The sequence below is a fragment of the Spermophilus citellus genome (genome assembly GCF_964194105.1).
Source record: "Spermophilus citellus genome assembly, chromosome: 2".
Classification (NCBI taxonomy): domain Eukaryota; kingdom Metazoa; phylum Chordata; class Mammalia; order Rodentia; family Sciuridae; genus Spermophilus; species Spermophilus citellus.
Window position 1 is genome coordinate 249,347,372 of NC_138183.1, and position 13,732 is coordinate 249,361,103.

The 13,732-nt window shown below is 63.1% G+C and overlaps 2 protein-coding genes across 4 annotated transcripts in view; one reads left to right on the forward strand and one right to left on the reverse strand.

Moving 5' to 3' along the window:
• Positions 1 to 13,732, reverse strand: part of MACROD1 (mono-ADP ribosylhydrolase 1) — a 137,134-nt gene that overhangs the window by 28,200 nt on the left and 95,202 nt on the right. The gene's annotated exons all lie outside the window — the stretch shown is intronic.
• Positions 1,512 to 13,732, forward strand: part of FLRT1 (fibronectin leucine rich transmembrane protein 1) — a 74,683-nt gene continuing 62,462 nt past the window's right edge. For both annotated transcript variants that reach the window (XM_081280796.1, XM_081280798.1), the window contains exon 1: positions 1,512 to 2,450. The gene's annotated coding sequence lies outside the window, so the exon portion shown is untranslated. The remainder of the gene's footprint in view (positions 2,451 to 13,732) is intronic.

Genomic DNA, 13,732 nt, shown 5'->3' on the forward strand with positions numbered 1-13,732 from the left:
GCTGTGCCTGTCTAGGTGCCTGGCACTCTGGAATTCCAGCTTTGCCAGGGCGAGGTCCAGCGGGTCCGGATTCAGCCTTGGTCCCTGGTGTCCTGACCAACACCCAGCACACCATGGACTTCCCGTCAATCTTCCCCGCACCATGTGTGGCCTGCAGGCATGGCTGGGCGGGCTGTGGTACATCAGCGGGTGGAATATCACACAGCCATTAAAACCACAATTATGAAGATGATATTTTGATATCTAAGTGCAACTCGTCAAACAGAGCTGTATCCAAACCATCCGCTCCACCTGGAGGCTCGGAGAGCCTGCTCCGAGCTGGCCCCGGGCTGGCCCCGGGCTGGGCGTGTCAGGGATGGAGAGAGGTTCAGTTTAGAAGAGGAGGAAGACACGCACATAAATCTGGAGCCACACACTAAGGGACTCGATGGAGGAATGACAGAGCCCCGGGGCCCCTCATCCATCTGGGGGCCTGGGCAGGCAGAACGGAAACCACTGCTCTGGAAAAATTATAGCCGTCCCTGCGTGGACCAGCCTGCAAGGGAGCAGAGGCACAGAGACTGTTGACGCCACAGGGCGGTGGCATTGTGGGTGATTTTTCCTTCCTTTATTGTTGGTATAATGCTGTTTGGGCAATAAATAAAAATTGGGAGAAAAAAATAGCTGTTTGGTGAATGGAGCAGAAAAGCAGGAGAAGGAAGAAAGGGAATTAGGGGGCAGGGAGTGGGGAGGGAGGAGTGGAGAGGAAAGGCAGGAAGGGAAAGGCGCTGCTCACAGCAGGTCAGAGGTGGCAGCCCTGGGCAAGGCCCCAGACTGCTCCCAGGTTGGGGGCAAGAGGGACAGCTTGGGGTCAAGAGGGAAGGACAGGAAAGCACAGGAGGAGGGGGAAAGAGGGGCTGGTGTCCCTATTGGTGACCTTCTCCCAGGGGGACCTGAAGGATGTACAGCGCAGGGGTGACTAGGCCCCTGGAACATCTGCACAGTCTGGAGTTGGGACAGTGGGGTGGGAGGTGTGGGAACAGGTTCAGAAAGGGGTCTCAGCCAGATTGTGGGGCCTGGGGCCCTGGTGTGGGGGGGTTCTGGGCAGAGGTACAGACTCACTCAGGGGAGTGAATAGGTAGGAACAACTGAGCTCTGCGACACAGTGACAAGGTCCTACCTGGGCAGGTGAGGCTGGGTGGACTGGAGAGCTCCTTAGTGTCCCAGAGAATGTCAAAGAGGGTGGGGACAGACTTTCTAGGCTAACCACCTCCTCCCATCACCCAGACCCCACACAGTGGAAGTAGACTTTTCTGAAAGGCAGGCAGAGGCTCAGCCACCTTCCCATTCAAGGTCTCCCCAACCCTCATAAAAACCTTTGCAAACAGGCCCTGAATGCTCCCATTTCACAATCAGGACACTGAGGTTGGAGAGGTTAATCAACTTGCCCAAGGTCACAGTCAGCTGGTGCAGGAAGGAATGGGCCTGGCATCTGACTGAGGCTGCCCACTTTGCCAGCTGGGTGGGGCACTTCTCAGAGAGAACCCAGGGGTTCAGAGCACAGGCAGGAAGGGGGAGCAGCAGGTGAAGGGGTTTGAATGGGGAAGGGGAACCAGACAGGGAGGAAGGGGTTACCTTGGCAGCAGAGTAGGCGGTGGGTACCTGTTTGTGAATGAATGCATGGGTGGACAGATGGATGAATGAATGAATGGATGAATGAGTGGGTGCAGAGGAGGGGTGCGGGAGGAGGCGGCGCAAGAACGAGAGAGAACCCCTCCTCTCCCCTGCCCCCCCTGCGCTGGAGGCTGGTTTTGGGCGCCTCCCTCCCCCCACTCCCTAAGGGGGCCTGCTTCCCATCCTGCCCCCCCCCCCGTCATTTTAGCGGAGGGTAGGAGGAGGGAGACGCGGAGGCCGCTTCTCTCCGGCAGTGCCAGAGTCCCCGCGCGGCGGCGCAGCCTCCCGCGCCGGGTCCCGCCGGCCAGTGCGCAGCGCGGCGCCCCCGCCCCCGCCGCCTCCTCCCCGCCCGCCGCCTCCCCTTCTCCCTCCCTCCCCGCTCCGCGCCTGCACGCACGGCCCCGCCGCCGCCGCCGCCGCCGCGAGGGGAGAGGCGGCCGCACAGCCCGGTTCCCCGCGCCCTGCTCGCCAACGCCGCCGCCGCCGCTTGTGCGGGCGCCGCTGCTGCCCTCGCCCAGCCGAGCGCACTCGCCCGGGCACACGCACCCCGCCGGGGGGCGCAACCCCGCGCACTCCTCCCGCGGCTCCGCCGGGCGCCCGAGCCGGGCAGATGCGCCGCCGCGCGCCCCCCGCCCCGGGCCCGCCACCGTGCTCCGCCGCGCTCTGGGGGCTCCCCTCCCGAGCTCCCCGGGCGCCCTCCGGCTCCGGTTCCCGCCCGCTTCTTGGAATAACCCCGGAGGCTCCAGCCGTCACCGCAAAGTTTCCCGAGGAGACCCGCCTCCCCGGCCGCTGCGCAGGTAAGGCTGGCTGCGCGGGGCGGGGGCCGGGGGCCGCGGGTCGGGACAAGGCGGACGGGGCGGGGGCCGCGGGTGCACCGAGGCGCAGCGGGATCGGGCTGCCGGGCTTTGCCCCGGCGCGGTGGGGGACGCGCAGTCTTTGGGATTTGGGGAGGGGGGCCCTGAGTCGAGAGCTACAGCCAAGCGCCGGTGGCGCTGGCCCCGCCGCGGGGAGGCGCGGGGTTCGCGGCCGGCGGCTCTGCTCCCCAGAGCAGCGGCTGGGAAGGGCGGGGGCTCGACTGGAGCCGGGGACCGAGCCCTTGCTGCGCCCCCGAGAGGCAGTTTGCCCGCGGGGGGCTCCAGGCTGGGCAGATCGGTCCCAGCTCCTGCCCCGCACCCGGGAATCGGAGGGTGAGGGGCGCGCGGCGAGGGCAGCGGGCCGGCCCGGGCGCCGCTCTCCCGTCCCCACCAGCCGCGTGAGTCACGGTTAGAGCGAGGTTTTATTTTTAAAACGACTTCAAGGGGGGTACTGGCAGCCTCCAACTTCCCTCCCAGTGCGCGCTGTGGACTGTCAGCCCGGAGCCGGTGGGGGACTGGGGCTGTACACCTGGCGGCTAGAACAGTGGGACTTAGGGGCTGGGGGCGCAGCGGGGTGCCTCTCCCCCCAAGCTCAAGACCAGGAGACGCACGCCCCTCGGCGCGGGGAGGAGAGGCCCATGGGTGGAAGGCTGGGGAGCGTTGTTGCCCAGCTGCAGGGAACCGTAGCTGATCAGAGCTCTCCAAGGAGGAGAAAGTTGTGAAGCGGCGACATCAGGGAGCTGCCCCAGGCTTCCCGGTGGCCCCCAGAGGGCTTCAAGGCTCTCTGGAGTGTGTGACTTTGAGAGAATACAGCCCAGCTGGGGTGTGCCAGGCCCCCGAGGCCCAAGACAGAGCTCTGATGTGAATAAATAAAGCCAAGGCAGAGGAGGTGGGGGACGACTGGGTCCAAACCTGCCCCACCTTGGCCCCTGCACCCTCAGGGAGGATGGAGACCAGCCCCACCCACATCCCCTCCCCAGGAGGCTTAGTGGGTGGGAGGAGGCTGCCTGCTGGACCCTGGATGCTAGTGGTAGAGGACTAGGAGCTGGGGCACCCTCTCCCTGCCCAGTGGCAGTGGGGGAGGCTGCCATGCTCAGGGGCTCCAGGCTCAGGTTTCTGGAGTTGAAAGCCAACTGCTTTCCTTCCTGCCAGCCTCAGGAGGAGAGCGCAAACATCACCTGTCAGCTGGTGCTGGCTCCGTGGGCGACTGTTCAGGGCTTCCTCAGAAGGTTTAAAATGGAAATGGCCCAAGCTGCCAGGGCCAGTGCCTGGGAGGGGATGCTGCCCAGCTGGGTTGGCACTGAGGGTCCTGGGAGGTCTGAGGGGGCAGGAACAGCTGAGGGGCTGTCACATCTGGCGGAAGGGTCAGCCAGCGCAGGTCTGAGAGCAAGCAGCTTGTATGTGCAGTGAATGGCGTGGAGAGGCTAGGTGTGCGCCCCACCCTGAGTTCCCACACGGAACCAATCACTCAAAAAATTCTCCCCCACAGAGCTGAGGACAGGAAGGCCAGGCCGCAGCCCGCGTGCCCAGGGCAGTGCGTCCTGGGCCGACTTCACCCAGACCTGGGTCTGTGTGTCCATGCTCCACCACCTACTGGTTCCAAGTCCCTCCACTTCTCTGTGCCTCAGTTTCCCTTGGCAAAACCGGGCTGCTTGCACGCCACCTGGGCCCCCAATGGGGGTGGGGACTGCTGTGTAAACTGCAGCTGCATTTGTTCCATTTCCTTAATGGTCCTGCTCTGGGGCCTGAGTCCGAGGGGTCCTCAAGGACTGAGGGGACCTGTAAAGACCTTGGAAGTTCGTGTGCTGTTGCTGGACTTCATTCAGTCTTACCCTGGTGCTACGCAGCAGTCCCTGCTGTGTCCCTGCTCCGGGGTCCTATGAGGCCTCCCAAGGAAGCCCCTGGGGGACCCGCCCAGCTTGTTTCCAAGGCCTTGGAGGGGAGGGGGTGTGGCCACCCTATGTGTCACCTGCTACCAAGGCTGCACAGAGGGGTGTTGGCCCAGAGGACTGTCATCCTCTGGGCCACCCAGGCCTGCAGCTTCCCCAAGGGCCACTGTGCCCCTGCCTCCGTGGGAGGACACGGCCATTGTCCTGCCCTCTGAGGAGGGGTGGGTGCCCTGGGCATGGGTGAGCAGGGAAGGACAGTGTACAGAAAACATGGGCAGATGGTGTGTGCACTCGGTTCAAAGTTAGCAAGAAAGGGACTGGAACCCCAGGTGGCCCTGGTATATATAGCAGGTGTCCAGGGACAGAGAGGCAGGCCTAGAGCTGGCTGACTGCCTGAAGAAGTCCAGTGTGGTGCTGTTGTCAAGAAGTGGCTACTCTGGTGCAGGGGGACAAGTCCCTGAGGCCAGCTGGGCACAGCCACCTCTGCAAGGTCAGGTGGGACTAGGCAGCGGGAGAGGCAGGGAGCATGGTGCTGGCAGGGCCTTGTGGCTGGGTGGGTCCTCTTGCCCCAGGATCTGAAAATGATGTCAATCAGTTGTCCTGACACTCTGGGACACTGCCCCAGGGAAGGATTTCTCTGCCTGGCTGGCCTTCAGCAAGTGCCCAGACCTCCCTGGGCCTCAGTTTTCTCATCTGTAAAGTGGGGCACAGGAGGTGACTCATACAAGGTGTCTAGTACAGAGTTCATGCTTAGCCATAGGGGTCCCCTGTGGTCCTCCCCTAGGTCCACTCTGGGCTTTCAGCTTTTCTAGGCCTTGGGCTAGTAAGGAGGACTGCGAGGCCCCTGCCCCAACTGTCAACACCTGTTCCCAGATGGGCTCTCACCCCTGCTGTCCCTAAGTGCAAGTGGGAGTGTCCAAGAGCAACAAGGGGGTGGTCTTCACTTTAGGCCCCTTGGGGACTGGAGTATGTGAGGGGTGTGGGCCAGAGCCTGTGTGTTCGCACACCAAAGAGCATGGCCCTGGCGGAGGGTCGGAGTGCCCCTGCAGGCAGTAATGGGGTGGGTAGGTGAGCCACCATCAGGGGACAGCACAGGGCGGGGGTGGGGAGCACTGGCTCAGGCCTCAGCCCTGGCTGCTGCCCTTGAGGCTCAACCCTGTGTATGTCTATGGTGGGGCGTCCCCTCCCCAGAACCTGGGCTCTTCCACCCTGACACAAAATTCAGACCCCAGCCAGGGCACACCATGGCTGCACTCTGTCCTCTGCTGTGGGGTGGTCACCCTAGGCAGGCTGAGGGAGGGGCAGGCAGGGAAAAGGACAGCGCCCCTGCGGTGTCCTCCTCACCCACAGCCGCCTGCAGTTCCCTAGCAGGAACCCGAGGGCCGCCCAGCCCAGGCCTGCGTGGGCCTGCATTTGCCTGTTTACTGCCGCCCGCCTGCGGCCCCCAGAGCCTGGCTGCTCCCTGGGGTCAGCAGTTCTGCCGATGATGTCAGGATTCCGGGGCCTCCACTTGCTTTGTGGAAGACATTTGCAGGACTCCCACGCGGGGCTGGTGTGGGCTGCCCCCACCCGGCACGGCACAGGCCAGTGGAGCCCGGAGAGGCTGCGGGCAGGCTGGGGCTGACACTGGAGGGCCCTGTCCCTCCAGCCTTCACCCTTCCCTCCTTTCCTGCCTGCCACTCATTCACTCTGATTATCAGCTCCTGCCAGGGGCCCGGCACAGCGGTGGGCTCTGGGACACAAAATCAGCCCCCAGGGAGCGTGCAGACAAGCGGGGGCCTGGGGGCTTCCTGGGGAAGAGGGTGCCTGAAGGTGAGCTGAGTTGGTGAGCAGGGACAGGCATGAGGGCATGGTGGACACAGGGACGGAGAGGCTGTGTGCAGACCTCTTGGTGGGCGTGGGGAGGGTCCTGGGCCTCTGGAGGCCCGTGGGGGCTGTTGGCAGCTGGTCACTGTCTCCCCAGGTTTCTGCTGGCCTGACCATCGCTATCTTGCAGGACACCCAGGCTGCCCACTCTGGCCCTGCCTCAAGCACCCTCTGTCTAGTCCTCCAGGGTGGGCTTCCCAGGCCCAGCAGATGGTCCCCTGCTCCTGAGAGCCGTGTGTTCACCTGCACACGAGTCTGTCCCACTGTGTGATGGTGGCCAGGAGCCCTTGGGGCACACTTTGATGAGAGCAGTGGTCCTGGTGTGGAGGGGGTGTTCCTGATGAAGGGGGTTCCTGAGACCCTCCCCCAGCTCTGAATGTTCCTGGTTTGGGGAAGGGTTGTTGGACGGAGAAGGAAGGCTGGGGTGCTGGCCGAGAGAAGGCAGAGAAGGCTGTCTCTGGAAGCCACCAGCGCCCGGCTGTACAAGCTCAGCTAACCACTAGGGGACACTGCCTCCCAGGCAGAGCACAGAACCCAGGCATCCAGCACCGGGCTCCAGGTGTGGCTGCTGTGCCCTGGGGGCGCCCGGGAGGCAGGCAGCTGTGCCCTGCTGGGAGGGCTTGATAGTGATTGAAGCCGGGACTGGGGGACTGGGGGACTGGGGGACCGTGCCTGGGTCGCGGAGCTGGCCCCGCCCCTCCTCCCACGTGGCTGAGAGAGCAGCTCCTGGTGGGGGTTTTCACTCCCTTTCCCTCCTTCTGCCTGAATTAATCGTTGGCACCAGATTACAACAGATTTAGCAAACTGTAAAAAAAAAAAAGAGAGAGAGAGAGAGGGAGAGAGGGAGTGCAAGCTAGAGAGAGGAAGACAGAAAAGGCAGGGGAGATGGCGTTTATCTACAGAGGCAAATTGCTCCTGGAGAACCTGTCCCCCGCCCCTCCGCTCCTCCACCCTTGGTGACGCCTGGGAAATGCTGCTCAAGAAAATGTCCTTAAGAATGCCGCTGGCGCCAGGGGCTTCTCCTGGGGGCCTGTGCCTAGGGCTGCCTGGTGGAGCTTCTGCCTGTGGGAGCCGGGAGGCTGCGGGTTGCGGGGAGCCTGGGTGTGGTGGGCAGGTGTGGATGGAGGACACCTGACCTGCTGGTTCCACAGGCAGTGGGCCTGGGGAGGGGGCGGGAGGTAGGGATGGCAGAGGGCAGGGTCTCCGTCAGTCATGGCTGCAGCCCTGGGCCCGGTGCTGGGCCTGGCAGATTGAATGAGCGCGTGGAGGAAGGAGTGACCACCTCAGGGGCTGGTGTGTGGCAGCAGAGGGCCCAGCCTGCCCATCGAAACCTCTGGGGATGGAATCTGCTGCCCTGAGCTGCCCCACCAGGGACATGCTGTCCCGGGCCCAGGATCCAATGTGGAGATCTGTCCAGTAGCTGCCTGGTGGCTTTTCTGGAATGACCCTGACTTACAATCCAGCTGGACCTGGGTTCAGAATCTGGCTGCTGGCAGGCGAGCATCCTTCCCCAGAGGCAGGGCGAGCTGCAGAGGCTCGTGGGAGTTTAGCCAAGCTCCTGAAGGTGCCTGGTCCAGTAAGGCACTGGATGGGGTTCGGCATGGCCCCTGCCCAGGGTGGGGGCTCCCTCCCTCCCTCCCTCCCTCCCTCACTGTTCTCTTCCGGACAGCAGCCCAGGTGGGCCAGGCCTGAAGGGAGGCAGGAGTATGTGATGCTCACACTTCTTAAACGCTGACACACGGGCTCACGCCTGAGGCCTCCTCCGTCGGCCCCTGGATCAGCACTAGGCTCTGGCACCGTGTGCCCACCCACCCCGCCTCCAGGAAGCAAGTGCCAAGAAGAGGCTGGAGCAGCCACCCCTACCCAGTCCCAGGACCTCTGCCCTCTGTCACCAACGTGCTCTTCCTGGGCCCCTCCCCAATCCCTGCTCCAACTAAGGAGGCCCCAAACAGCTGACCTCTGGCCCTGGGGAGGGGCAGTCAGCTGGGCGTTGGGCAGGGCCACCAGGCTAGCAGAGGCTGGTGAGCAGAGGGCTCTGAGGAGGGCCAGGGAGTCTCTTCCTGTTCCCCCCTGAGGCTGCACCCCCCCAAGACTGCACACCTGTTTCGGAGAGGCAGACCACACACTTCCCTCCCAGACCGGGTGAGGCACTCTGGCCTGTTTCCTTACCACTGCTGGATAGGGGTTGAGCCACAGGGCCCCTGAGGGCCCAGCAACGCCACCCATGGCTCTGGGACTCAGCCCTGAGACTTCCGGGGTTTGGGCTAGGGTGAGGGGCTGGCCAGTGCCATGCCCCAGCTGCCGGGCGCTGCCAGCCTCTTCCAGGTGTGTCTTCCCACAGAGAAGGGAGACCAAGCACAGAGTGGTGACAGGCTTGGTCCAAGGCCGTGTGGGAGCGAGTGCCAGGCAGCAGGGCTGTGGGACCAGAGTGCTGGGCTCGGGTTCAAATCCTGCCTCTGCTGCTAATCAGCTCAGTGCCCCGGGGCCTCACTTTGCCTCTCAGTGCCTCGGTCCCCACACCTGTGAAATGGGAAGACAGAGCGCTCTTCCCTGGGGGAGCAGGAAGACGGTGTGATGGAGTCCATGGAAGGGCTTGGTAGGGGCCGACAGCGACTGAACTCAGCAGCAGGACGGACCCGAAGGATGCAGTGCTGGGCCCTGACCGTGCCCACTCGGTGCACCACCACCCTGTGCATGTGGGTGGCTCATCTGGCAAGCTGAGGAGGGCCCTGCGGGTGGCAGGTGGAGTGGGCGGGGAGGGGTCTCTAAGCTGCTCCACTGTAATGTAATGTAATGGTTGGGTCTTTGGTGATCCTGGGATGGACTGGGCAGGAGGGAGCCACTGAGGGCGGGGAGAGAGCGAGAGCGAGAAGGGCAAGGGCCCAGCTTCGGGAAGTGAGAGTCCCCTGGGCGGAGTCTGGCGGAACCCCACTGGGTCTACTGGATACCTGCTATGGTGGCAGACCCCAGGTCCAAGCTGGAGCCAGGACCAGGGTGTCACCGGACCTCAGCCCTGTGAGGGCAGCAGGGAGGTCCTGACAGCTGCGGTCACCGGGGTCGACTGGGCCCGCCATGTGCTCTCTGGAGCTCTGAGCTGGGGACTCCACTGTGCGGAATCTGTGGGGCTTCACGACAACCCTGTTTCACAGAAGAGAAGACTGAGGCTCAGACCAACCACGTGATCACCCAAAGTCACAGAGCCAGGATGTGGCGTCCCAGAGCACAGCCCCTAAGCACACAGCAGAAGTGGAGAGTCCTGGTCACAGTGGTGGTGGCTGGCACCTGCCCTGCGCTCATTATGTGCCTGGCGGTAGGCGGTGACCCCAGTCAGCCTCTGAGGCAGGGACCAGCATTATCTGATTTTACTCCAGGACAACAATGTCCTGGGATAAATTGAGGCACAGAATGGTGAAGTGACCTGTCCAATGTCACACAGAAGAACGGACACCGCAGCCTCGTTCATTGCCTTGTACCTGGTCCCAGGCTGTGCAGATGGGACGCAGAGGCACAGAGATGCAGGTAGCTGCCCGCGGTCACTGGGGCCTGAGCTTTGGTCTTTCTCTTGGGGGGGTCTTGTGCCTCCTGGGGACCTGCCCGGGGCCACTGGGCTGTCTCATCTGGTCACCAAGCCTCACACCTCTCTGGCGCCCTGCTCCCTGGCGCCATTTCCTGAGGCCCCATTGTGTGCTGGGCATGGTGCTGCCATGTGGGGCAGCACCCGTGGTGGGGAGGTGGCCTCGCAGGAGAGGTGCCAGTGCAGCCAGGCGGGGGGCATTCTTCCTGGAGGGGACTAGCCTTGGCGGACCTGCGTCCAGGACAGTGGGTCTGGCCTGTCGGGCTGAGGCAGAGCGGCCTCGTTGGTGGCAGGTGGCGTGTGCTGAGCATGCTGGCCCCGTGACGTCAGCAGATGGCCCAGCTCCCGCTGCCCACTGGAGCCTGGGGAGGAGGCGGGCGGGTGGCGCGGGGCCTGTGGTCACGGAGCCATCTCCATTAGGGCCTGTGAGCGTGTGGCTGCAGCTGGAATCCTATTAAAAGCTTTTTCATTGTTCCCTGCGATGCGGGCTCCTCCGGGACCTGGGCATGTTGATAATTTATTTGTGGAAGGGAAGGGGTGAGGCGCGGAGGAGGGACAGCAGGGGTGCCCAGCCCGCCGGGGGGTGCAGCTGGAGAGGCCTGGCTGCGTGGACGCTGCGGTGGGGGGTCCACCGTCAGAGGCCCCTCAGCCCTGGGTGTGTGGGGACTCCAGGGAGCTTCGCTCAGCTGCCCGGGCTCAGCCGGCGCACACTGGGACAGAAGGGTGTTGCCCGGGCCTCTGGCTGCCCAGATTCTGTCTTCCACGTGGAAGCCCCACAGCAGGCAGGGGACAGGGGAGTCACTGGGTGACTGAGGTACACGCTCTGGAGGTTGCTCTAGGGCCTCCAGAGCAGAGTCAGGCAGAGAGCCCCAACCCTGCACCTGGCCAGCTGCTGGCTAGGCAAGTCCCTGCACCCAGAGAACAGGGGGGCGCCTTGCCTCTCTGGGGGACGGGAAGGCATTCTGCACTAACAATGATAATACGGCAGGGGCACGGCTGGCATCACCGAGCATTCGCCACGTGCCCGCATGGCTACGCATGTCACATGGAGTATCTCACTTAATGTTAGATAACATCTATGAAACTGAGACACAGAGGCCAAGGTCACACAGCACCTAATGGCTAGGAGGGATCTGAACCTCAGCTTCTCTTAGTGTGGCTACTGCCTCCGGTGGGGGCTCCCAGAGACCTGGGCCTCCCGAGCCGGGGTCCCCTGGAGTAGCCTCGCTACCCCTTCATCCCCAGGGCCCTGCTTCCAACATGAGGAAGCCCCGGGAGAGGGACAGGGCTCGCTTCCCGCAGAGCATTCAAGCGTCAAACTGGTTGTTAGTCTGGGATGTGGCTCAGGGACAGAAGGCTTGCCAAGGTAGGATCCAGGGTTCTAGTCCCGCCCTGCCAAACCAGACCAAACCGGACCAAACCAGACCAGACCAAACCAAACCAGAACAAACCAGACCCCAAATCCCAAACTCAGCTGTGGTGGCTCTGTGGGGCACTTGGGGCACGGGTGGCTGAGAACCAGACTCACAGAAGCAGCTGCACAGATGTGGGGTGCAGCCAGGCAGCTCTGGGTCCCTGAGGATCCCCTGTGCTGGGTGTCTCCAAGGGACAGTCCCAGGCCGTGCCAGGCTTGGGGCTGCCTGACTTCCAGGGATAGACAGGCTGGGGCAGGGGGTGGGGCCCGTGGCTGTTTCTGCCCCAGTCTCTTTCACACACCCTGACCCGCTGGCCCCAAGCCCAGCTTCAGGACCACGTGGACCACGTGGAAGCTTCCCCCTCCCCGTCCTCCTGCCCAGGCCCAGACGCGGCCACACATTTTGAGAAATTCTAAGTTAATCCAGCCCCTCCCTGACTCTGAGACCTTCCGTAGCTTCCTAGTCCCTGAAACTTCAAGTCCAAGGCCTTGGGCCTGGCATTTCAGACCTTCCCAGCCTTCTCGGGTGCCATTCCCCAGGTAGGAAGGCCAGCCTCGGGACCTCTGTGTGCGTCCCACAAGCCTTTCCTGGGAAGGAACCAGACTTCCTGCCCCCACCCTCCCAGCCCACTCCCTGCCCCACCTCCCCACCTGTGTGGCTCCTCCTTCCCTCCCGCAGCCTCCAATCTGAGATTCATCAATTCCTCCAAGCTCGAGCCTGGGGCGAGCTGATAAATTACTTTCTCCTACGCAGCCCGAGGAGTGGGTGGCCTCTGCCCATTTTATAAAGGAGGAACCTGAGACTCAGGGAGGTTGACACCTGGCCAAGGTCACCCAGCAATCAGAGGCAGAGCTGGGGACCGAGCCCCACCCTGTGTCACTTCACCCCAGCTGCTGTGGGGCGGTATGGGGGCAACTGTTCTGGTCCGCCCTTACCACTGCCTGGCAGCATGTGGGGTGCTAAATGTGGGCCTCATCCAATCTTTACCGTGGCCTGAGGTAGCTGGAGGCTCTTTTGGATGGGCCGTACTGGGGATTGAACTTGGGGTCCTTTACAACTACATCCCCAGCCCCTTTTATTTAGGCTCTTCTACCACCAAACTCTGCCCCCTGGCGTCCTCCCCCAGCGCTGCTTTTAGAGATGTTTTATCTTAAGTTGTCGAGGCTGACCTTGAATGTGCAATCCTCCTGCCTCGGCCTCCTAAGCTGCTGAGAGTACATGTGTGCACCACTGTGCCCACTTTATAGATGAGGAGACTGAAGCTAGGAGAGGCAGAGCCTCAGATGGGGCTTTCCCGTGCCCCTGTGCCAGGCCTGGAGCTGCCCAGCCATAGTGGGGACCCTGGCCCATCCTGCCTACCTGAGGCCCATTCTGACATCCTCAGAGGAGGATGAGGAGGCTGGTGAGGCAGCAAGCCCAGGAGCAGGGCTGGGCGTGGGCCCTGCCCCCATGCAGCTGCCTCCCTGGCCCAGTGGCCTCACAGACAGACGGGGCTTGTGAGAGCCGGGAGCCTCGGAGGAGAGCGCGGCTCCTGCCGGCAGCTGCTCAAAGGCCTCTTTGTGGCAAGAGGCTGGCCGTGGGCAGCTGCCCTGCCGGAGGCGCAGACAGCCCAGTCTTTGTGCCATCGTGCTGCCCCTGCCCTGACCTGGGGTCAGCAGGACAGAGGCCCTTGTCTGCAGGAGCCTGGGGGCGTCCTGCAAGGGGCTGCCCAGGACCCCTGATGCCCACCACAGATCTGTCACAGAGGGAGAGGCCGAGGAGGGCCACAGAAGCCAAGCAGGGCAGTCAGCGGCAACAGCAGCAATGATAACGGGAAGACAGGGCTGCTGGCCTGTGGGGAGCTCTTCCTGTGTCTGCTCAAGAGCAGGTCATGGGCTCTGACCCCTCAGCTCTGAGGAGTGTGTCGGCCCATTTTAGAGATGAGGAAATCGAGGCTCTGCAAGGACATCCACCCCCATCACATAACTCCCAGGGTTCAGCCAAGTCCCCCAGAGCCCATTCTTTTTTTTAAGAGCTGGGCACCAGGGCACATGCCTTTATTTCATTTATTTATTTTTATGAGGTGCTGAGGATCGAACCCAGTGCCTCACACCTGTGAGAGGAGCGCTCTGCCCCTGAGCCCAGCCCCAGCCCCCTCCAGAGCCCATTCTTAAGCACCAGAGCCACCCTGGTGCACAGAGCGAAAGCCGTCTCTGCCCTCTCCCCACAGAGTTCCCAGCCAGCTCACCGGACCCTCGCTGTAGTCCCATGGGAGGGGTCCCATCACCCCATGTTAAAGCCAAGGAAACTCAGAGGTCGGGCCGGGGTGCCCAGTGCCAGGTCCGAGTGGGTGATGGGCAAATTGTGCAGGGACCCTTTGTGAGGCGGGGCTCCTTGCCTGCACCGTGCAGCTGAGGTGGCATGTTCACCAGGGTAGGGGACAGCAGGGGAGAAGCGACGGAGCCCCAGGAGGAGATTTTGGGATTTGGAGGCCAAGGCACG